General features: G+C 40.1%; 1 long non-coding RNA gene across 1 annotated transcript; it reads left to right on the forward strand.

Moving 5' to 3' along the window:
• Positions 1 to 834: 834 nt before the first annotated feature.
• LOC141727238 (uncharacterized) lies at positions 835 to 5,512 on the forward strand. The gene is made up of 3 exons (XR_012578295.1): positions 835 to 1,045; positions 2,766 to 2,990; positions 4,862 to 5,512. It is a non-coding gene; the product is annotated as an uncharacterized LOC141727238 (long non-coding RNA).
• Positions 5,513 to 23,420: the final 17,908 nt, after the last annotated feature.

A 23,420-nucleotide genomic window follows, 5' to 3' on the forward strand; every position in this document is an offset into this window, starting at 1 on the left:
ACACCTCAGAGGAGTTTTCATAGTTGGTAACATCACTTTTTGTCCTTGAACTACTAATGTCACTGTACAAAACATGCAGCTTTTCCTTGCAGAGAGAATTGATGAAGTGTAAGAAATATGTTGTTTGCAAGAAGAGTCTTGGAGGGATAGACCACAGAGATCCCAGGCAGCAGAAAGGTCGTTGTGTCTATTACCACCTAGTGATTGCATTTTTCTGAGCATCACGCTTGCTTTTTGTGGCAGATGCAAAGTGTAAACATATGACCAGCATCTGCTAACCTGGTAAACCTTTTATTGACAAAAGACATCTGGTAGAAAGTTCCAAACCACAATGGTAGCAAGCATTTTTATTGTTCAGCTGCAGCACCCAGATGCAAATTGTATGCTGAAGTACTGCTCTTCATTCAACATTTTACTGCTTTTTTGTTTTTTGTTTTTTGCTTTTGTTTGTCATCTCCTTTTTTTCTGAGGGGCAAATGGAGATAGGAGAGCAAGTGGAGTCTCAGAGGGGATGCACAGGGTGCTGTTTGCAGGTATGGAAGATGCAGAGGGACAACTGCAAGTGATATTCACCTCTGAGGAAGGAAATGAAATCAGCAATGTTGCTATGGCAGTCTCCTCTGCTGTTCCTTGCTAAAGGAACAACCATCTACAGATGTAAAGCATGACTTTTATACACGCTTACCACAAAATTTCAGTATTTCAAGAAATAGCTAGAGAGCTCTGTGCCTTTTAATATTGCTCTTGTAACAATGCACATTTTGCTGGCCCATGGGGGTTTGCTCTGATGCTGTTGCAAGGTCCATAGACCATATGTCCTGTGGATAGATTTCAATCTTATGCACATTTGACTGGGACTGTGGGAATTACACGACCTCAGTTGTCCCTTCTATTCCTGTGCTCATAAGAAGGTGGTTCTACAAACCCTCATGTGCAATTTCTGTTGTGCTGCATACACGCAATCTCTAGTCTTTGGGAATACATTAATTGGATCTGGATTATGCCTTTCCAAAGACACGTGCCTTCCTTGTGGCGCAAATCTCAGGTAAGCATAATTTACATTCCTGTGAGCTGCTGATATACTGGTAGAAACTACTTGAAAGTCTGACCTGTGCCAAAGTTCACTGAGCTATAATGCTGGGCCAGGCAGCTGCTGCATGTCTTATACTGCCTCCCTCAAACTCTGAGATCATGCCAAAATAACTGCTATAGACAGAGGGTTTAGCAAAAAGCCTCAAAACGTTTGGATTGCTATGAAATATAAAAAAACAGAGAGAGAGAAAGAGTGAGACAGATAAGCAGTAAGCATTCCTATTTAGAAATAAAAGGAAAAGAGCAGTACTCTAAGCGCCGTGACTTTCATCTGGTGTAGCTCTCATCCAGACTAAATTGTGGGCCTAATGTATAAGAGAAAAATAGAAAATTGCCACATGTGCACAGTCACATAATAAGCAAATGTTAATTGATGTGCTTTGTTTGTGATAGCTCCTGTGAGATTTGCAATGAGCAAGAGTTTTCTGTATGGGCAATTCCAGAGCATATGCTAGCACATCCAGGAAGAGTCATCATGTCTAAGTACTTTCTACCATCTGCTAGGAAAATGGAAATATTGAAAGATTTCTCTCAATTTTCCCCAGTGCTTTTATGTATGTAGCTCTGATTTCAGCCCTATCTCTTTTGACCCATGAAGCTAAATGCTGTGTTCTTAATGCTTTTGTGGAGCTCTGCACTGTGAGCCTCTTACAGAGAAAAATACATAAATGGATGCATTGATATACAGTAATACACGTCCATACACCGATACATAAAAAATATGCTTTATAGTTTCCTGTGGTTAAAGGATGAAAGGATTTCTAATTGAGTCAACTTACCGATTCTTTGGTTTATGTGCTCACATTCACACTTGTGCAGTTCAAGGACAGTAATTATTTTTTTTACTGCCATGGATTGGATTTGTCAATCAGCTCAGGTTTTTTTGTCACAGGATCCCACAGCTGGTCCTTGCTACCTCTGTTTGAAATGTCCCATCCGTTAAGACAGGATGATGGAAATTAATTCTATTCTGGGCAGTTCCCACGATTTCTAACAGAATATGGGATGAAAGTTGGTGGATAAGCAAAATTTCATACTGTCCTAATGTGGGAACTTCAAAGTTAAAATCGGAGGTAATGATAAAAAAAACGCAAAAACCAGAGTAGTGCTGCTGCCAGATTTCCTTCCAACCTAATTTACTTCTCCTGTAATCATCATATTATGCTGAATTAATATGTTTTGAGAAGACCTGTCTAGGGTTTCCACCTCAAAAAGAGTGTCATGGAAATTTTCACAAGGGAGCACAATCTCAGGCAAGGAGAAGCACAGTATGGTAACCCTAAACCAACCACAATGGAGTTAGTTGGCATGCAGGACATTTCAAGATGAACTATTTTGTCTGTAGAAATCATCTTTGTGGAAATGCAGAATCTATTCTCAAAGAGACCAACCTGACATTTAGCTCTTATATTTTGTTTCAGCATAGGATTTAAATGGTGCAGTGCCAAAGCCTTAAGCTCCTATTTTCAGACATCCAGTCCCAACATCAGAATCTAAAATTCACAATCGGCTTCCAGAACCCGACACAGTTGATAAAGAGCACATCTATAGAGTTTTTTTTTTAAAAATCTGTATACTGCAAATGAAGCTTTCATTATTTTCTTTGTTTGAGTCTAAAGTGAATGATATGTGTGCAAACCTAATTCTCTCCACATTTTTGAAATTTGACCCAGGGCTGCACTCTCTGAGGTGGAGTTTCTCAGTGGGTATAAGCTGATGCCTCTTTATGTGCCTGCCATGGAAGCTGGAGGTGCCACCCACCTTTGATTTCAAGGCTTCATGCCTGCAGCAGTCAGCGGGAATAAGAGAGCAGCAAGTTCTTCACCCTTTTCAACCAGAAGGCAGCAAATCCCACATCTATCAGTAATCATGATATTGTTAATTTCTGCATTAGTTGTGTAAGTGCTTTCATACATCTATCTCATGTTCTCTGCAAATGTCACAGCAAAACAACCAAAAAGTAAAGAAAAGGGCAGGCGGCTATGGTAATGACACATTTCCCAGTAACTGCAGAGAGTAGGCACCTGTGTATTTGATCTGTCAAATGAGAAAATTTCTTTCTTGTGAAATCTAAGAAGAAAGTTATTTTCTACTAAAAACAGAGAAGAAATAATTTAACAGTAATTCTCACCTCTTACAGAAAGTGGTGCACACACACACATATACACACAAACATACTCACATTCACACACTCTCTCTCTCTCTCTCTCTTTCTCTTTCTTTTTTTCTCTCTCTCTTTTTCTCTCTCTCCCCTACCCCCCCCATCTTGATGAGAAAAAACAGATGAGAACTTAAATGCAAATTCTCAACAGATCTTGAAGTTGAAGAATTACAGACATAATTATCTACAGCTGATAAAATGCTGGAAAAACAGGGTTTCTGACAGAAGGCCTGAAACTGCTGTAATGATACAATGATGCTAGGGGAAAGCTTTTCTGAAAGAGACTAAAATGTTGAGAACCTGAAGAAAATTGTAGGAATAGGTTGTACACTCATTAACTTAATTGAGTTGATGTACATGCAAAACAATATTAATAAACACATCATAAAAATAAACAGTTCTGAATGTTGTTAAGAATGATTGACATGCAAATACACAGCAGCATGCTTTCTTCCATCTGCTTATCATTTCAAGGATTGATAGGTAAATAAAATTAATTCTGGCTGACTGGTAAAGGGCTGCATAAAGATTTATAATATTCAGTAAATAGTTTGTCATTGCTATTTGAAAGTAAAATTGACAGGATATGACATCCTATTTACTTCGAAGAAAGAGCAATTATGTTGTGTACAGAAAAAGTGACTGATTATAACATTACATGACATTTTGAAGCTAACAGCTTCAATTACTGTATCCAAATTATGGCCAAGAAAAATATGCCTTGTGGGCATCTCACTTGATGTTTTAACTCAGAGGAGAAATGTAATTAAAAAATAGGCAAAGACATCCTCACTAACTTGAGATGAACAAGAAGGGAAACATGATGCTAGAGGGCTTGCACTTTTGTTAGGAAGAAGTACACTTAAATAAATAGGAAGAGAAAAGACCTTTCCTCTCTGTCTTCCTTTTCATCTCTGAGAGGGAGTTTGTTGTTTGTCTTCCTTAAGAAGCCACCGTGCTCCTGAAATAAGGGGCGATTTCAGACCTTTGGAGATATGTCATATTGCATGTGTTATGAATTTTTACATGTCATTTGCATATACAAATTCAGCACTACCAGTTCTGTTTGTGATCACCTAATGGGTCAAACATATACTCAAAAGGTCTGTTTTATCCACTTGTGCACAAAACCTCCTGTTTTTGTAGCTTCCTGTCTGGAGAAGCCAAACTGCCTGTGCTCACCACTGCCAACGAGCACAGTGATCTTCGAAGTCCTCAAATGCCCATATTAAGCATTAAGCACTTAGAGCACCTTACCAGAACCTTTTAAGATTAAAGAAAGTTAATATTTAGTATCCTGGCTTAGAAGCAGTGCTGTAAGTATGAGGCAACATCCAAAAGGACGGCTATGTGAACTATTACCATATGGTCATGAGGTAAAGTTTATATGAGGTGTTACTGATTTACATATTGATAGACACACATGCATTGACACAGAAGCAAGCTATGGAGAGCAGAAATAAACCCTACATGATTTATTTATAACACTTGTAGATGGATTGTGGCCCGGAATTTTTTTTGCCATGATGTCATTTCAGGCAGCTTATTACAATATGTCTGACTTCAGGGTCATTTGTTTTTTTTTTCCTTTTTCTTTTTGTTCACCAGGTACAGTTCAAATTTAAAAACTTTATCAGCTCCTGAGGCCCACCCTTATTACATGGGCTGGAGATTTGCCAGTTTGCCACCCACTGCTGCCAGCACGCCTGTACAGACACACCACAAGATGCAGCAGAGTGGAGAGGCAAAAGCTGCACAATTCTCTCTGGAAAGGTGCTGTTCCTACCCTTCCATGCTCTGTTCTTCCCTTGTGTCCTCCAAGATACAGAGATCATCTCACAGTGATGGCACTTACATTGAACGATGCTGCAGAGCAGCTCGATCCTGTGGATTCAATGCCTGAAAAGGTTCAGCAAAATATGTTCTGGGTAAAATTAATCTGTCTGAATCATATCTAATATTTCTGATTAAACATTCACGTGCTTTGCATTTAGACAGCCTTGTCTCTGTGTTTTCTCAGTCCAGTGCATTATCTAGTTAAGAGTAAGGTTTTAAATAAGAAAATGTCTTGCTTGAGATTGAAGTGCATTCTGAGTATAATTTGAATCAGGTGCTTATGAGTTTTGTTCCTAGGAGGGTAGCCAGCAACTAAAATAAAATGAGATCATGCAGTACTGTACAATGTGTTTAAATAAAGATTTTACAGGCCGAGCATGTAGTCCTTGCACACATAAAGGTAACTTCAAGAATTTCAGCAATACCAGCAAACAGACATTTTATCCCAGAGGAATAGCAATAATGTTGACATTTCAGTCACACAATAAAAAGTTCTGTACCCAAAATATTAGTCACATTATTTTCCCAGAGTGAATGCAAGTGAATTCCATGTGCGTGTCTGAAATCCTCGGTGTTCGTTATGCAAAAACCTTTTAGAACTGACCATAAAAAAGTCAGAAAAACCTTTGGCATTCAAAAAACTTTCTCCTTCAAAAAACTCAATCAAATTTCTAGAGATGATATGTGTACACTCTATTTGTTGCCCAAGTATATAATTAATTATTGAATCTCTGTGAACAAACTATGATTACACAAACTTGAGATTATACATGCATAAAATGTACCAAGGCTGAAAATACAGTTAAAATACACCATGATGTATGGTAGTTTTGTTTGTAAAGATTGTACACAAAAGTCATGGTCTTAGTGACAATGCAATTTTCAGTCATGAAGATAAGTCACTTTGTATGTTTTAGTCACTTCCATGTGCTGCAATAATTCTGTTGTATCTTGCACTGTTCAAGGTACACTGCTAATTCGCATTTCTCATCTCTTGAAGATGAAAGGCACTAAGAAACTAACATTATGATTAAGAAATCATTTCCATTTTGTAGATATTCTCTTACTCTGAGCTTAAACTTTGGCCAAGAGGTGTGTCCATGGCTGCTTAGAATAATCTTCTAATACCAAATCAGACTTCTTGACCTGAAACAATAACTATACAAGTGATTTCTCATCAAACTAGCATAGTAATGACAGTCTGAGCAGAGAATTTTTCTTTCCTTCAGTGCAACTTATCCTAAAATCAGAACTCTTTGCAGGAATGGTAAAATACTGTGAAGAGGTAGCAACATATAAATATATTAAAGCTTTTGGCAATAGATAAGACTGCTTCTTTCTTTCATGTGCATCAAGCCCACAAATTATCACACTGGATATGAGGCATAACTAGAATCTGCTGCATAAATAAGGGAGAATGAAAACCCAGAAATTCTCTCCATACTCTCTGGAAAATGGTATTGAGCTGCCTTGAGATCCAAAAATTAATGGCTTCTTACCACAGGAATAACCTGAGTTCTGGAAGGAGCATGCAGGTTCAGCACCTTGCTAACCTGGCAAGAAAGTACTTTGAAGGAGACAGATTCTCAGACCCCTGGAGATGATATTTGCATTATTCAATGAACAGATGTGAATTTCAAGTTCACAAATATTCCATATATGGTCTAATCATGGGTAATTGAAATTAGGACAGCCAGCCATAGCTATTATTGCTCTCCCATTTCGCAATAATTTAATTTGACTGGAACTACCAGTCATCGCAGCTGAACTCCAGCCTTATTTTGTCTGAATCTGACAGTCACAGGCCCTTGGAAGTGTTTATAGCATTGAAGGATCACTTTAGCACATCCAGCAGCTTAAGTACCTCCCTTTCTCCTGACATACTCTGGCACCTGGAGCTGGAGCAGGAGTACTTGGGCAGCCACATGGATACACCACACATGTGATGTACCATTTCACATTGCCAGCACTGTCAGAGCAGTGTGGGGAATCTGGAAGAGGTGAGGAAAGAGACACCAGCCAAGGAAGTTGTGATATTTTTAAGTCATTTGCACAAAATCCAGCACAAAATCTGTAGAGACTGAAGTGATGCTCGATCCAAAGGTATAATCCCTTGCTGTTGTTCTCCTCTGAACTCCTTTCTTCCTTTTCTGCAGCTGGGAAAACACCAGAAGGTATATTGAATTAAATTACTTTTTCATTTGTCCTCAGGAAATTCTCTATTCTGTTAAGGCTATTTGAACTTCCTCTTGAGATATTGTTGCATCAGCAGAGCAAAGAACCTGGCTCTCATTAGGTGCACATAGGATATTGGTATAAACATGAAGGCAGCTTTGTTGGATTCAGCTTTATAATGGATTGAAGTTTTGTTACAGCTTCAGCATCATAGCTCTTGTCTATTCAAAATGGTAAAATGAAGCTGTTCCTCCTTTGTAAAGTGCTACTCACAGTTAGATTTCTCTTATACGTTGCTACTAGAATAATCATCATGGAGAACTTAAACTAAGGCTTGTATGCACAGCAGAAATTACAAACCTAGGATCAATATCTTCCTAAACACTACTTGCCCTGGGCAGTTACAGGAAGAGCCCTAATATATATATATAAAAATAATTTTTTTTTCCCCATCACGACTACAACATATAAGCAGTGCACTATTGGTCGATCTGCCCAGTGATTTTGTAAAATCTAGTCATGGAGCAAGTTCTTGCTCAGTGCCTGACCTATATACTGACAGCTTAACACAGGTTGTGTTTGCCAGGCTGTGAGCCCTGTACATGTTATTTGCTTGGGCATTCTTTTCATTGAATTTCATTGAAGTTTGTTCTAAGAAATACGTCTGGCTTGTTAATAAATAAGGACTTATTTTTCTTATTGATGCATATGTACTATTAACTTCTAAACAAGTAAATACACTGAACAGCTGCTTAAAGGCTAAACTTTAGTCAAAAGGAGTTTCTTTAATTCTCTTTGTAGATTATAGTGCAATCCTGCTTTCGTTCTTCAATGCAGTGTTATCTGGAGCCTGGTATTCTCTTGGGCATCATGCAAAAACAGAACAGCATCTTCTTCTGCTCCCTCCCTACTGAGCTCTCTAGAGATCTGTGACCTCTTCTGCCATTTAGTAGGAGGATTCCCATTTCTGGAGTACTTCTATCTGTGTTTCTAAGCTCTCCTGGAGTATTTCTATCTGTGCTTCTAAGCTCTTCTCTCTTCTGAGAGAAGACTTGCTCCAGCATCTGCTGTTGGCTCTGGAAGCACCTGGTGGCTTTTCACTGCATCTCCAGCAGCAGCTGAGAGGTACTGAGCAATGCTGGCTTGGATGTAGTAATTGTTGTAAGGAATTCCCTTTGAGATAAGGGAGAGGAGAGGAGAGGAGAGGAGAGGAGAGGAGAGGAGAGGAGAGGAGAGGAGAGGAGAGGAGAGGAGAGGAGAGGAGAGGAGAGGAGAGGAGAGGAGAGGAGAGGAGAGGAGAGGAGAGGAGAGGAGAGGAGAGGAGAGGAGAGGAGAGGAGAGGAGAGGAGAGGAGAGGAGAGGAGAGGAGAGGAGAGGAGAGGAGAGGAGAGGAGAGGAGAGGAGAGGAGAGGAGAGGAGAGGAGAGGAGAGGAGAGGAGAGGAGAGGAGAGGGAAAAATAGGGAAAATAGGGAAAAATAGGGAAACCCCCCTTTGGTGTGATGCCTTGTGAAGGCCAATCTAGAAGAGAGATTAGATGGAGTCAAAGAATAAAGTAGGTATTTATTAAAAAGCATCAATGGATGCACCCTGGGCAGTACAATAGCCCAGCCAGGGCTACACCCAAGATGAAACCAAAATGGTCACAACAAAACAGACAATGGTCACTATGGCTCTCACTTTATGAGTTCTGGTCCATTTGCATATTACAGTAAGTTGTCCAATTATAGTTTTAGCTTATGAAGTCCCATCCTCCTTGTTTTTCTCTCCTCAGTCCACATTGTTTTTACTCTTGGGCCTGAAATTTGGATCAGTTGTCCTTGGTCCCCAGCTAGAGAACGCATTGTTTTGTCTACCTACTCCATGAAGAGACCTTGCTACCCCCCAGTATGAAGCTGAGAACTATACACTAAAGCAGTATAGAATCTGAAAAAAATATAAAAGCTAAAACCTAAGGCATCAGGTCAAATATTAAATACTATCTGCATTTTAAAAAATCCAAATAAATGAAATCCTGGAGACAGATGGGTAGTGCATTTTCCTCTCCCACTCATGTAGCTGTTTCTGCAGTGCATGATGTGCATGAGTGTCTGGTAGAGGTTCTGCTGACATCAAAAAATGTAAGGATTTGTCAACTTTTTTTCCCTCAAACACATGACAAAATTAAGTGGGTAATAACAGAAACAAATAAGCAAACAAGAGGAAAAGATCATTTGTTTTTAATAATTTCTCATCCTAGCCAAACAAAAATCTGCTTGACTTAGTTTCATTCTCTTCTGTAGTATATTATTTTGTCCTTTAAGATATTGTGCAAGAATGAGAGCAAGAAAACCAAAGCAAAGTAAGAAGTCCCACAGACCTTCTGCTTGATGAATTCTCATGTCACAAAGAAGTAAAAATTGCCAGCAGTTCCTTTTCAGCCATGAGCTATGTACTTGCAGAGCACAGTTAAACCTCAGATAGGGCCCATTGGCCTCAAGTTTCTGCAACAGAGAAAGAAATAAGTGGTGGTTTCTTTCCAGACTTTGATCATCTCACTGCCCAGCAGTAGAATGCACCCAAGCCTGCATCCAGAACAGAAAAATTCTAGAAATATAGACTAAAAGCTAATTTTCTGCAATTAATTTTTGATCTGAGAAACTGAACAAGCAAGAGGAAAGGATGAAGTACTGGGATTAATTTCTTTAAATGATGTGTCTTCCTACATGATATGAGTTTGGTGAGCTTACCTCAATTTCCTGACAACCAAGTGACTAATAGGTAGTTCGTTTAATTGGAGAATTAATCTGCTCAGAATATTTTTCTTTGTCAGAGATAATATGCACATAGTTCTACATGGCAGATACTACAACTGAGTCTTTGATCCTGTTGGGTTTTCAAATCCTTAGTAAAGTGTCTGTTGACTTCTGGGCACAGGACCTGTACATAGTACAGTAGATCTTACATGAAGTTCCTCTCATTCTCTTTTACTTCAACGCTTTTCCTCCTCACTTTTTGCCAAATTGCCTTTTTTCCCCTGCCCCCATTAAGCTAAGCTGTTTAAAGCAATGCAGTACATGCCTCTAAACTGTGATCTCTACTGAGATAGACATGAAGATCTTCCTCAGTGAAATTGTGCTGTAATTTGCAATCCCCCTCCATTACACAACTCAGAAATTGTACTTTTAGCTACTTCAAAGTTCTTTCCCAGTGCTTCTTTGAGCTTACCTCCTCTTCACCTACAATTCCTCCTTAAAAACATAGAACTGCTTCAAGTGGAAACTATATATCTTTAATTAACTGCTGTATTCATTTATCTTCTGAGTAGCTTCTTCATTCCTCTCCAGCTGCACTGCTGCAATTTAAAGATTAGTAATTGTAAAACATCCATCACATGCAAAGTGAACTGTCTCTAACTGTTAACAGGAACACAGCGGTCACAGCCTGTCATTTTTTTCTGTTAGGAACCAAAGCCATTATGCCAATATAAACAAACAGAAAGGCTGGGAGGCAGGTTTCTCGTCCTTATGGTTTCAGTGGTCTGGGTAGCAATATGCTGTTTAGAGCCTGATTTTCACACTGGGATGGACAGGACAGGTCCTCTCCATCCAGGACCTGCTCTGCTACCTCCTGTCCTGCCTCCCCTGGGGAGGGCCCACTTTTCCTGGAAGATCTGGCTCACACTGTGCCCTGACAATACTTAAGGTGACATTTTTGCTTGCTTTTTCTTCAGTTTCAAGTGTATCAGTCTAAAATCATTCATCCAGTTAAATAAATTGTCCACTGGGCATTTTTAGAACAAGGATACAAAAGCAGAGTCAGCAAAGACATGTCACAGGGCAAAGTATGTCACTGGAAGAATCTGATTGTTTCCCAGCATCTCGTCCTCCCTTGTGTCTCTCTTCTATCTTTTCTTTGGCTCTTGCAATTCAAAATCATTTTTGTTCTAGATAAATCATAGTGGAAACTACTAAGGAAGCAACATTAATGTTGCAAGTGCTGAGAGAGAAACCATGATACAATTTCCATCTCTTCACATGCCAGTCAATCCTTTTCAGATCTATAATGGCACCTCATTGAATAGCAGCTGTGCCCACCCGAGCCCACCACCCCTGTCTGCTGATCAGCAGGGATGGCTGACTGAGGCACTTCACTGAAACCACTCAGCCAGCCAAAGCTGTAGTCTGATCAGACAAAAAAGCATAAAGCACCGTTCAAGAAACACAGCTGAGTGTGTCATTACAGTAACATATAATGAATAAGGAGTCTTTCTCTGAAACCATTTCATTCTTTAATTCATTAAATGCAATTTCTTGTATTTAACCACTATCCAGAACATGTTGGTGGAAGTTTTACAATATTGCAGGTAATGCACAACTCAGGCACGACTAGGCACAAACTAGGCACAACTCAGGATAGCATAAACTCAATGCTGTCACCCAGGTAGGGAAGTTTCTCATTCAGCTTGCTGATTCCAAGGATGCAGGTGCAAGCTTACCTTGGCATACATTCTTTCAATCATAGGATGCCAGTCAGCTCCCTGGCTGTGCAAGTGAAGCACAGCCACAAAAGCAGCTTTCCCACTTGCAAATTATTTTAACTAAGTTATCAAGACTAGATTATGGTGTTCTTTACCATGAATCTTCCTCTACAGACACAGCCAGTATTTGTTAGCTCTAATCACCTACTCACCCTAAGCAGGTTGCAAAGCTGGACCTTTATATGTTTGCCAGGCACCAAAGGCATGTTTGCTCTGCAACGTTGTAGAAGTGAGTCAGGGTAAGCCCTGCTAGAGCAGAGTGAGGCAAGAAAGTGTTTAAGTACTGCCATTGCTGCTTTTAGTTCAGACTCTAAAAGGTTATGCTTCCCTTTGGTCTGGCACTGTAATGAATTATTTTAATCAAGCATACTATTCATTTTACTTAAAGCAGTAATATTTTAACAGAGGCAGTTATTTTAATTAGTGAGGGAGAGCTATCTTAAAGCACATAATGTAAAAAGAAATGGCATTATAAATGTAAAGAGCAGTCAGTAAAGAGCAACAGAATATGAGATATAGATGAAAAAAAAAACCCAGCCCATGCACAGAAAGAACAAATAATGCAAACTGAGCCAAGTAAGGTTCAAACTTTGTCCTCATTTTTATAACTATGATAGGGTAGCTCATTGTGTGGAAGGAGCCTTTTATGGTTCCTGCTCTAGATCTTACAAAATTAGATCACATTTTTCTGCTAGTGTTTTTTGTAGTTGCAGTACAGAATAAAGTATCATAATAAATGTTCTGGTTAAACCTCCTGTATTGGTTTGGAGAATGCATATATATAATTATTACATAGTTGGTTGTACCACAGTTATGACAATAATAGCTTAGTAACAGACATTTCTTTTTGCTTCCAGCCAGGTACACATCTGCTACACTCTTTAATGTTTACTCTTCTACTTACTGACTTTGCTCTTGTGTGGCAAAAAGATACTACAGAGCATAAAGCCAAAAAAGCTTTTTCTTCTCAGGAGAACAGTTGAACATTCAGAGGATAAACAAAAGCATTGCCAAAGACATATTTTGGCATGGCACAGGGTTGTGTTTTCTGTTAGGGCAACTTTGGGACTCCAGTCAAGGAAAATAAAGTGACAAAAGGTGTAGCACTCCTGAGTCAGGAAGGATCACTCTTCCTAGAGAACTATTACTGAATCACTGTGGTTCCAGGAGACAATACACCATTTTTATACATGGCATGTTTCCACAGCTTCTGTCTCACTGGAGTCATTAAGCTCCTGCAGCACATTTCACAGGAGACTGGCCAACATCCCCTTGATATAAATCCAGAAGGCAGCCAGGGATCCCAGGGCAGGGTGACAATGTTGTGGGTGTTTGCTCCATGCTGCCTGATCAGGAGGAGGAAGAGGGACCTTTACAGGGAACGCGAAGCATCGTCACAGGCTGTGGGGGCCTGAATATATGTTGTATTGTAAGATCTGTGTGGTTCCAAGTTACTCCAAACGAGCTGCAGCTGCAGGGTCCTTAGTTGGGCAGCAGCTGTAGCTCGTGAAGGTAACTGAGATAAATAGGGGTGGGTCAAGAGCCCAAGAGGAGCCCCTGAGAAGATAGAAAAGATTACAACAACTGGTGACCCCGTGTGGTGAAGAAAACACAACCAAACATTGAAAGAAGGTATGGAATCCCCCAGACAGCCGAGAGCTGTGGCAGCCTGAGAGCTGGGACTTTGGAATATCAGCCAGAGAGCTGGGACTATAGAAGATAAGACAGCTGAGAGCTGTGGCAGCCTGAGAGCTGGGACTGTATGTGTATTGTAATCGTATAATTGTTAAAAGAAAAGGGGGGAAATGTGGGGGCCTGAATATATGTTGTATTGTAAGATCTGTGTGGTTCCGAGTTACTCCAAACGAGCTGCAGCTGCAGGGTCCTTAGTTGGGCAGCAGCTGTAGCTCGTGAAGGTAACTGAGATAAATAGGGGTGGGTCAAGAGCCCAAGAGGAGCCCCTGAGAAGATAGAAAGGACTGTGCTGCAGAGAAAGGAGAAGAGCCCCAGCAGAGAGGGAAGAACAACACTGCAGCGAAGATTACAACAACTGGTGCCCCGTGTGAGGAAGAACACTGCAACCAAACATTGAAAGAAGGTATGGAATCCCCCAGACAGCCGAGAGCTGTGGCAGCCTGAGAGCTGGGACTTTGGAATATCAGCCAGAGAGCTGGGACTATAGAAGATAGGACAGCTGAGAGCTGTGGCAGCCTGAGAGCTGGAACTGTATGCATATTATAATTGTTAAAAGAAAAGGGGGGAAATGTGGGGGCCTGAATATATGTTGTATTGTAAGATCTGTGTGGTTCTGAGTTGCTCCAAACGAGCTGCAGCTGCAGGGTCCTTAGTTGGGCAGCAGCTGTAGCTCGTGAAGGCAACTGAGATAAATAGGGGTGGGTCAAGAGCCCAAGAGGAGCCCCTGAGAAGAGAGACAGTTACAACAACAGGCTTTGGTCCTTGTGGGGGAATTTAATTGCCATCAGTCTGCTGGAGAAGCCACACAATTAAACACAAACAGTCCAGGTGTTTCCTGGAAAACACTGATGACTACTTCCTGACACAGGCAACAGGGAATCCCACAAGGAATGGTGAGCTGTTTGACCTTATTCTAACACAAAGGAAAGGCCTTGGAAGTGTGGAGGTTGAGGACAGCCTTAGGTGCAGTGCTCATGAGCTTGTGGAGCTCAGAATCAGGCAAGGAGAAAATGACAGCAAGTAAAATTTCAGCATGGATTTCAGGAGAGCTAAATGGGAATCTTCTTGGACCAAGGGAACATGCCCTACATGGGAGAAGGGTCCAAAAAAGCTGGATGATATTGAAGCATCAGTTCCTTCAGGGTAAGAATGATGCACCTTGATGAACAAAATATCAGGGAAAAGGGGGAAGAGTCCTGCTTAGATTATCAAGAAAATCTTGTCAGTACTCAAGCATAAGCAGAAAATGCAACAGAGGTGTAAACTATGGGATGAATAACACAATTTGTAACACCAAGCATTAAAGAGTCCCACTGATAAATCATAAGATTCCAGATTGCTTCAAGCTCTGGAACATCCTGAACATCCCCACTACCTGACTTTCTCAATCTGATACATTCTCCCAAATCACCAACTGCCCAGCGTGGCACCACACTTTAGTATACTTAAACTTCAGTTCATGAAGAGGAGAGGAGTCTTTCTTGTTCTATAGGCTTCCCCTGGAAACACACTGAAACCTCGTGTGCTTCCAATGTCACTCGGCACCGCCCGGAAAAAAGTCCTTTTACCGCTTGTGACATCTTCCTTCCATGCCCAGTGCTCTCACCACTGCGCATGGACCAGAGCTGCTTTTAGGGTTGTCTTTCAAGGATGCCTTGTCTCACTCCAAAAAGGCACAGTCTCTGCTTTGGGACATCTGTCTACCTCATATTTTTCCAACCCCCTGGGGCCGGGGGGTCCTCACGATGAACCCTCTTGGTTTTGAGCCACTGCTTCTCCTTAAGTGCAGTCTCTGTGTCACAGGAACAACTGAGTCCATGGCCACAAGAAAAGTTCAGCCAAAAGGCTACTCCAAATCATCTCTCTCCATTTAAGCATTTCTACGTTCTTCGGGCTAGGTCTTTGTCTCATCTCATCTCTTATCTCCCTTCTTATTCAGCCTATTCAGAGGAGGATTAGCATTTTTGCAAGGCCCCAATCATGAAAGAAAGGGGTTAAAACTTTCAGTCTCTGTCCCGGAGCTGCGGCACTCCCACACACGCTGCCGCTCCGGCCGGGCACTCTTCCCCCCCCCTTCTCCTCCCGGGCCGGCTGCTGTCACATTCGGTGTCGCCGGCTCTCTCTCTCCCTCCTGGGGGGGGGGAAAATGGCTGCCCGAGGGCTGACTCTCTGGGATCTTCCACCCTTCCATCCTCGAGGGCCGCCTCACCTCCCATCTCTGTCCAGGCCCAGGGCCTACCACGTGGCTGCCCCTCCCCCGCCCAGCAGCAGCGGCTGGACAGGGGAGGGTGATCTGACCTCTTCGCCGCAACGTCCCAAGAGAGCCTGCCAGGGGCAGAGCCCTGCTTTTTAACCCCTGTGTATTCTCGGAGGTGTGTCCAAACTCCACTGGCTACACCAGGTGCCAGTATCAAACTCTCGAACATCCATTGGTTTGACCACAGCATCCTAGAATTCCCACTTCTTCCTGGTCAAACCACCACAACCTGTCAGGACCCAACTGCATAGCATCTGCTTTGGGCTCCCAAAAAGGATCAAGCTGAACCTTCTTCCAAGTAGCCTTTCTTCTTAAAGGACATCACCTATTATTTCTCCCATTTCCTTCAAGGCAGCCACAGTTTCACATTTAGTACAGAATAGAGGTGGTTTTTATCACGTGAGGCTTTCACACAGCGATGGGCAGAGAAACACAAGCAATTCCTGGATGATCTCGGCCCATGGGCTGCAGGCCCACCCCTGGCTCCCACCTCCTCTGTGATTATGCGCTTCCCTGTGAGCTCTCCTCCCAAATGGAAAACCGTGATTCTCCACCTGGGAAATACACAGTCCTCCTCCCCTGCAGGCTCATAAAGCTCACTCTCAAGTTGTTCATTTCATAAAATCCTGACGTTGTTGCTGCAGTGAGTTATTTTTCAAGGCCCATGAAGATCAAAGCCAGACTCTTTCTCTAGGCAGCATTTCCCTCCACATAGCACAGACCTAATGCACAGAACACTATAACGTAGTTACTTGTCTTTGCTTTTTTCTGAGCTGTGTGAGCAAACTCTCTAATAAAATCAGCAGCAGCTAATGTGGAGTGCCAGGTGAACGATCACACACATCTCTCTTAATAAAAAAATTCTACAGGAAGAGGAGATTTGTTGATTTTTAAGATTATATTATTTACACACATGAAGTCTAGCCCTCTTGTCTCTTCATCACACTGTTTTAAGGAAAAAAAAAATCAATATTGTACAACACTTCCAGGATTTTATAGGTTTGTTGGGGAAGCAGTGCCTGCAGCCTCCTTGGTTACTGTGAAAGAGCATTTTCACTTTACAGAGTAAAATCCTGTTATTCTTGCATCTTTTATCATTTATATATAAACAAAACTGGCTGAGTGTGAAAAAATCTGTGAGACTGGCTTGTGCCACTCTCAAAAGTGGCTGCTGTTAAGGCAGACGCAGATAAAATTTTTCTGTGGTACTAAATTAACTTCTAGGACAACATAAATCTATTGGCAGATGCAAGAGACCATATGGATCTAAGAATAGACTTCATTTCTACTGTCCAGAATATGTAGGACATATTTTTGAAAATTTAAGCCTCCATGAATATACACCAAAAGGACAAAACAAGTATGCCAAATTTCAACATGAAATTCCATCTGGTATTTAATATTTATGCTAGACATTATGAAAAACCAGAAAACAGTCATGACAAAAATGATGTTTAATATATGGTAGATAGACAGTAAAAGTAATTTAATCTAGAAAACTCATTACAATATAAGGTATTGATGTTATTACTATTATTATTATTGTTGTTATTATTATTATCATTATCATTATCATTATCATTATCATTATTAATATAATTTTCAATATTCATCTAGGGACTATTTCCTTTTGGCTGAAATATGTATTTCTTGAGATGATTTCACACCTTTTCAACTTTACCTGAACACGAAGACCAGTTTCTCCTTTCCTTCCAGCAGCCGAATTTGCACCACTAGATGGCTACCTAAAGCAATCCTCTATAAAAATGACATTGTGCATGGTGTCTGCTTGAAAAAGCCTTCAAAATGCTTCTGTTAAATCCATGCTGTGAATCTGAACCCATCACGGTTTTTTAAACAATCATGTCAACACCTGGCAACTATTACATATATTTTAACTTAGAGAAAGGGGACAAAAATGATGCTATTTTTAAAGTCCGCAACATAGCTGTTGAATTTTTTCAAAAGGCAAATACCGTCAGCACTCTCTGAATACAAATAAATGATTTAAGAAAGGAAAACTAAAAAAATGCTAGTATGGCAAAACATCTATTTTTTTAAAGCTGCAATAATATCCATAATTGAAATATCCAGGGAGATATGTCAGAAATGAATATTATTTGAATTCTCTAGTGAACATTTGCAGTTTCCTAACAATTAACTTAGTATTTATTTTTTTATGTAATTCAGAACAAATGCAAATCTCCTAATAATACAAAAAATCTGACCGTTTGCCAGTGTGCAGTTTTTCACCCATTTAGACTTACTGTAATTTCCATAAGAGATTATAAATAATTATATCCATTGGAAACTCTAATATATGATCCATTTCAATAGTGAAATGGACCTAAGGTGTCATACACTGTTTCAGTATTTACATTTGTCTTTATCTCAATAGGAGATTTTGATTACTATGTGATTATTGTAGTTCAAATGAATGGTTCATGGGGGGAAGCAGGCAGTTGAATGTCTAATAGGAAATTAATTCAGATTGTTCTCAAAATTGTACATCTGAGAGCAGCTTCAGGTATTTTTGCTTCAGACTTACAAATATAACTGAAGCAGTGAAGCACCAAGAACAAGTCTTAGAACTGGACATTCAGTAATTAGGAGAGGCTGAATACACTCATAATGTTAACAGAGAACTTGCTACGTTTATTATGCCTGTGATTGTATACTTTGTGACCACTGAAGCATATAATTACAAATAATCAGACCACAAAATTATACAAAGAAATTATCAACTGTATGCAAACACTGGGAAATAGAATATAAGTGACCAATACTGATCCTGCAATGGCTATGAGTATTTTCAGTATAATGTTAGACAGTAGGAGCTGTACTCAGTTAGGGAAGAAAATCAGAAGTCTTGGCATCTTAATAAGGATTTTTATGCACTAGGAATTAAACTACAGAATTTAAAACTAGGAAAGGCTCACAAAAAACATGCTACTGTACAGCATGCACACAACAAGCATTATGACAAATTAAGCAAAATCATTTGAAACTAACCCCCGCATGTATTGACAGCTCATTCTCCTGAAAAGTGAGAGTTGGGAACAGAATAGAAAAGAAAGCCCTTGTTTATTCAAACTTGTTATTTCTTACAAGAAATTTACTCAGCAAAATGAATGCATTTTATAATAATTCTAAGCAAACATTTTGTAAATGGGAAAGTATATAGAGTCAAGCTGATAATAGATCAGAGAGTAGAACTCGGAAATCTCCAGGTCTCTGTCTACAGCAGTATCATCACATATTTTATCTGAGTGCTACTCTAATTTTAGTATGCAATATCCATTGATCATGAATCATTATATATTTTCACAAGATAAGAAATTACATCAGGCATAAGATATTTTAGAGTCAAATTTCCAGTGAAAAGTATACATATATTTTAGCTTACTTTTAATAGATGGATAGGTTTCAAAAAGAACTTTAAAACTCATGTGCCTTGTTACATTTCCGCAGTATTCCTTGAGGCATATGAGAACTAGGAGGAAAGACAAAGCCAGCAAGGCTTCCCCAGAATTTTCCCACCACACTGATTCAGAACTTAACGAGTAATCAGCTACTCCTCTTTCTGCCTATCTTATTCAAAGCAACATGATTCTAGGAAGTATTAGGGATGAGTACATGAGAATATATAAGGAACATATTTTAGGAGAGTCAGGCAAATAACCATCCCCTCAAAAGTCAGAAAAATAATGCAAATCCAGGACTCCCAACATCTTGACTTGAAATGGGATGCAGCAGAGCTGCATTAGCTGGTAAAAAGATGGAAAATAGGATATTCTGTTACACAGTGTGCTGCAAGATCTTGTCTGACTGCTCTCGCAGGGTGGAATTCCTGCTGGTGCAGTCCATAGGCACAGGGCCTGGGGACACAGGGCAAGGGCTGTGTCAGGAAGACAGGCATGATTTGAGCTAAATTACAGCTGTAAGAGCTGGGTCAGGCTCTCTGCCTCTGTGTGAGATTCAGGACTAAAGTACACATGGAAGAGGAAAAACAGGACAGATGAAGCTCTTCCTGTCATGCCCTGAAGTGGCAAGTGATGAAACGGAATGACCAAATCTCTCCCCTTTCTACACACACTAGTACAAGTGTGATGCTCATTAAAACACCAGATATAAAATTTGAACAGGCCCACCCTGAATATTTGTCACTGGGCAGAGTGACTCTACCTATTCTGCCAAAAGTCCTTCCCCTGGTAAAGCAGATTAGAGCTTTAGAAGAAAGAAAACCCACAAATAAAAAAAATTCAAGCCAATTTTAGGTGGAGGTGATGGTGAGATCAAGGAGCTGAGGATATGTATTAAAGTCCTGCCTGTAGTGTCTGATGTACAGAATGGGAACAATTGCTTCATGAAATAATGAGGCATTCTGTAAATAATTAGTAATTGCAGGGTAACAGATTTCAAGAGTGCATTAACGTGCTATCTAAAGAGGAACCATATGAGAATAGTCAAGTATAAAATATGTTAGAATTGACAAAGATTTGTGGAGAAAGAAAATTGGTTAAACAAATGTTGCCATTTTCTATAGACAACCATAAAAAGAACTGCATATTTCTTTTTCTCATATCTTTTCCTTCCTTTGCCACAAACCCATAAGGATTCTGAAGCTAGAGTCTGTCACTGTAGGTATGTGTCTCTTTCTCTCTCTACCTCTCTCCATGCACATGTGCTTGCAATCACAAGTATCAAACTAAATACTTAACCATGCAATGATGAAATATGTGCAATCGCTTCCTAAGCACCACTGCCCACCTATTTAAAAATCAAGTTTGCTTGATACATGTCTGGGAAGTTAAACCATCCAGAGAACAGGGTGATTTCCAAACTGGAGTTGTTACAGTGAAATTACTGCTGAAGGTACAAATCCTTTCAGTTAATCGTGAGCACCAGCTGGCCAATTATCAATATTTTAGCAATTTTTTTTTTTTCAAAATTTTCAGTGGTAATTCAAAGAAGAGAATATTTTTTGTGACAAAAAAAATGGAAATACAGGCTTATACAGCATAGACTCCAATATCTCTTCTCTTAGGTCTTTGGTTTAGGTGTTTGCATGTCAGCATTCATCAGTTTTTGAAGTCCAGTTTTACTGAGGAGGAAAAACATTCCCTCCTTATCCAAAAACCTTAATTCCTAAGTCTCCCACCAGCTCCAGTGTTGAAATTCCACCATCACAGAGGTGTGTTGAACTCACATACTGTAAGTTGCTAGTTTTCCCCCAAGCTGAATATGCTGCATGACCTCTTTATTCTCACACCATCACCTGCAAAATGGGAAGACACGTAAATTTTTGTCTGCTCTTGAACTAAGGCATTCTTACTATGATGAAAAGGGAATGCAAAATTTAACATTTTCTTTTGCTACCAAGACTTTTAAAAATATGCCAGTAAGGGAGTTTTCCTTGAGGAGTGAAAGAAGGGATCTTACATTCATACAGACTTTTCTAAAATACAGATTGTGAATTCCGCTTGGCGAAGGTAAAATGAGCTTCATGACTGCATGAACTTGTGTATGACAGTCAGATAGGAGTGGATATTTGTGGTGCTGACTTTGATTGCTTATACTGTTATGTGTCTGTCCTCTGTAAGATAATATTTTAAAATAAATAACTGCAAAGTAAACTTATCTTCATCCTTCAGAATGTGCTTTAAAATCTTCCTTTGTTGCAGTGCCTGCAAGAAGCTTGACAACAGTTGTTAGGATGCTGGTGATCTGAGACTACCAACTGTCAGGCTGACTGGCGTTGTCAGAGTGTTCCTCATTCCATCAGTCTGTCTCTTTCCATCTGTTGCATCTCACTTCCCATAGCGCTCCTAAGAGCAGGGACAGATTCTATATTTTCAGATATACAGCACTGAGGACAATCCTAGCTACTAAAAAAAAAAAGAAAAGAGGAAGATATTGTCAGCTAAAATCCAAGAAATCTTCGTGGAATAAAAAAAATTTGCAACAAGTCAACAGAGAGACAGGGACATTCTCGTTCTTTGAAGAGCAGGGAAGAATAACCACATGGCTGAAAATTTTGTGAAACATTTAATTCACTTACATAAAGAGAAACTTCTTTTTGTGACATCTATTTGAGAGCATTTGAGGCCAGCATGACTCCTGGTAGTATCTTCATTCTCCATCAACAGAGAAGGATGACCAAGCCCCTGACTGGGACAAGTGACTATTAACCTGCTAGGAAGAAAGCACTGACAAGCAAAGTGCTGCATTGTACCTGCCTTGTTTGGAACCTCTAGTACAGGAGTGGGAGGCTGGACCTGAAAGTCCAGTGCAGAAACATTGCTTGTCTTTGCAGGGCAGAAACTAATCTCATGTGTTGGATCCATCCTATGGACCCACCTTGTTAGGTCTTTCTTCTCACTGAGGAGAAATGGATAAGTAACATGTGACTGAGATAATATTGGTTCTGCAAATAGCTTTGCAACTGTCCTCTGTGAAAACATTTTGCTTCCTGTGATTCAAATTTACACTGCAGGCAGCTCAGTTCAGATGTTGGCACTGTAGAGCCAGACTGTCAGTCCTTCCGAAGGCACTAGGGCATCGTGTGCAGAAACATGAAATTTTTCCTGCTGAACTTTCTGGAAAGCAAAAAGCATCACAGCACTACACCTTGACTTTCAAATCCATTGTAACCTGAGCACTTGCATATTAAATTCAACATATAAAGCTGGAAATGAGGAACACATTTGCATAGCGCATGATACTCCATCAGTGTCAACACTATTTAGAAATTAAGTCAATGACAATTTATTAAAGCTTTTGTTAAGAGCTAAATTCTACCTTCAAAGGTTTGATTTTTAAATTCTGCTTACCTGAAACCATTTATTCATGGTCATATGGTATTGACTCTAACTTACTTCAGTGCTATTAGCAGTGTAAGGAACCTTTTCAGATTAGTGCTCCTTTACATGTCATTTCACATCTTTTTCATCAAAAAACAGGCCTCCTTTTTTATTGCTTGATATAAGAGGATGAATTCTTTGTTGCTAGATAACTGATGTAAATTAATTACTTTTTGATTGGCTAACTGGATTTTTTGTCACTGAATCATTATGGCAGAAGAAGAGGAATTTTTTAGCAGCAAAAAACATGTATATGTTTGTGCTTTCATTTAGATGTGATAAATGAGGGATATAAAGTGTCTTGTAGGCATTTGAGATGGTGGCAGTGAGGCCAGGGTTTGAGGCAGTGTAAATTACTGATTACTAATCAGTGGGGTCTGACCCTCTGCCTCTCAAGCTGTAGGCAGACCTGGCTACTTTGCAATAATTCACAAGCAAGATTCCCATCCTAACTTGCCATAATATATGATATTTTGAGATTTCTCAACACTCAGAGAGATTATTGTAAACCTCTCAAGATAAATGAAAGTGTGTCATGGTTTAATCCCAGTGGCAAAGCCCCACATTTCCCCTCATTCCCCCACCAGCAGGATCAGGGAGAAATCAGAAGACCAAAAGCTACAAAGCTCATGGGTTGACATGCAGGCAGTTTATTAGGGAGAGCAAAAGCCATGTATCCAAGCAAAGCAAACCAAGGAATGAATACCCTGCTTCCCATTGCTGAGAAGATGTTCAGCCATTTCCAGCAGAGCACACACAGCCCATCACACTAAGGGTGACTTGAGAGGACAAACACCCTCAGTCCAAACATTCCCTTTTTCCTC

This window comes from Zonotrichia albicollis, chromosome Z (assembly GCF_047830755.1).
Source record: "Zonotrichia albicollis isolate bZonAlb1 chromosome Z, bZonAlb1.hap1, whole genome shotgun sequence".
NCBI classification, from domain to species: Eukaryota; Metazoa; Chordata; class Aves; order Passeriformes; family Passerellidae; genus Zonotrichia; species Zonotrichia albicollis.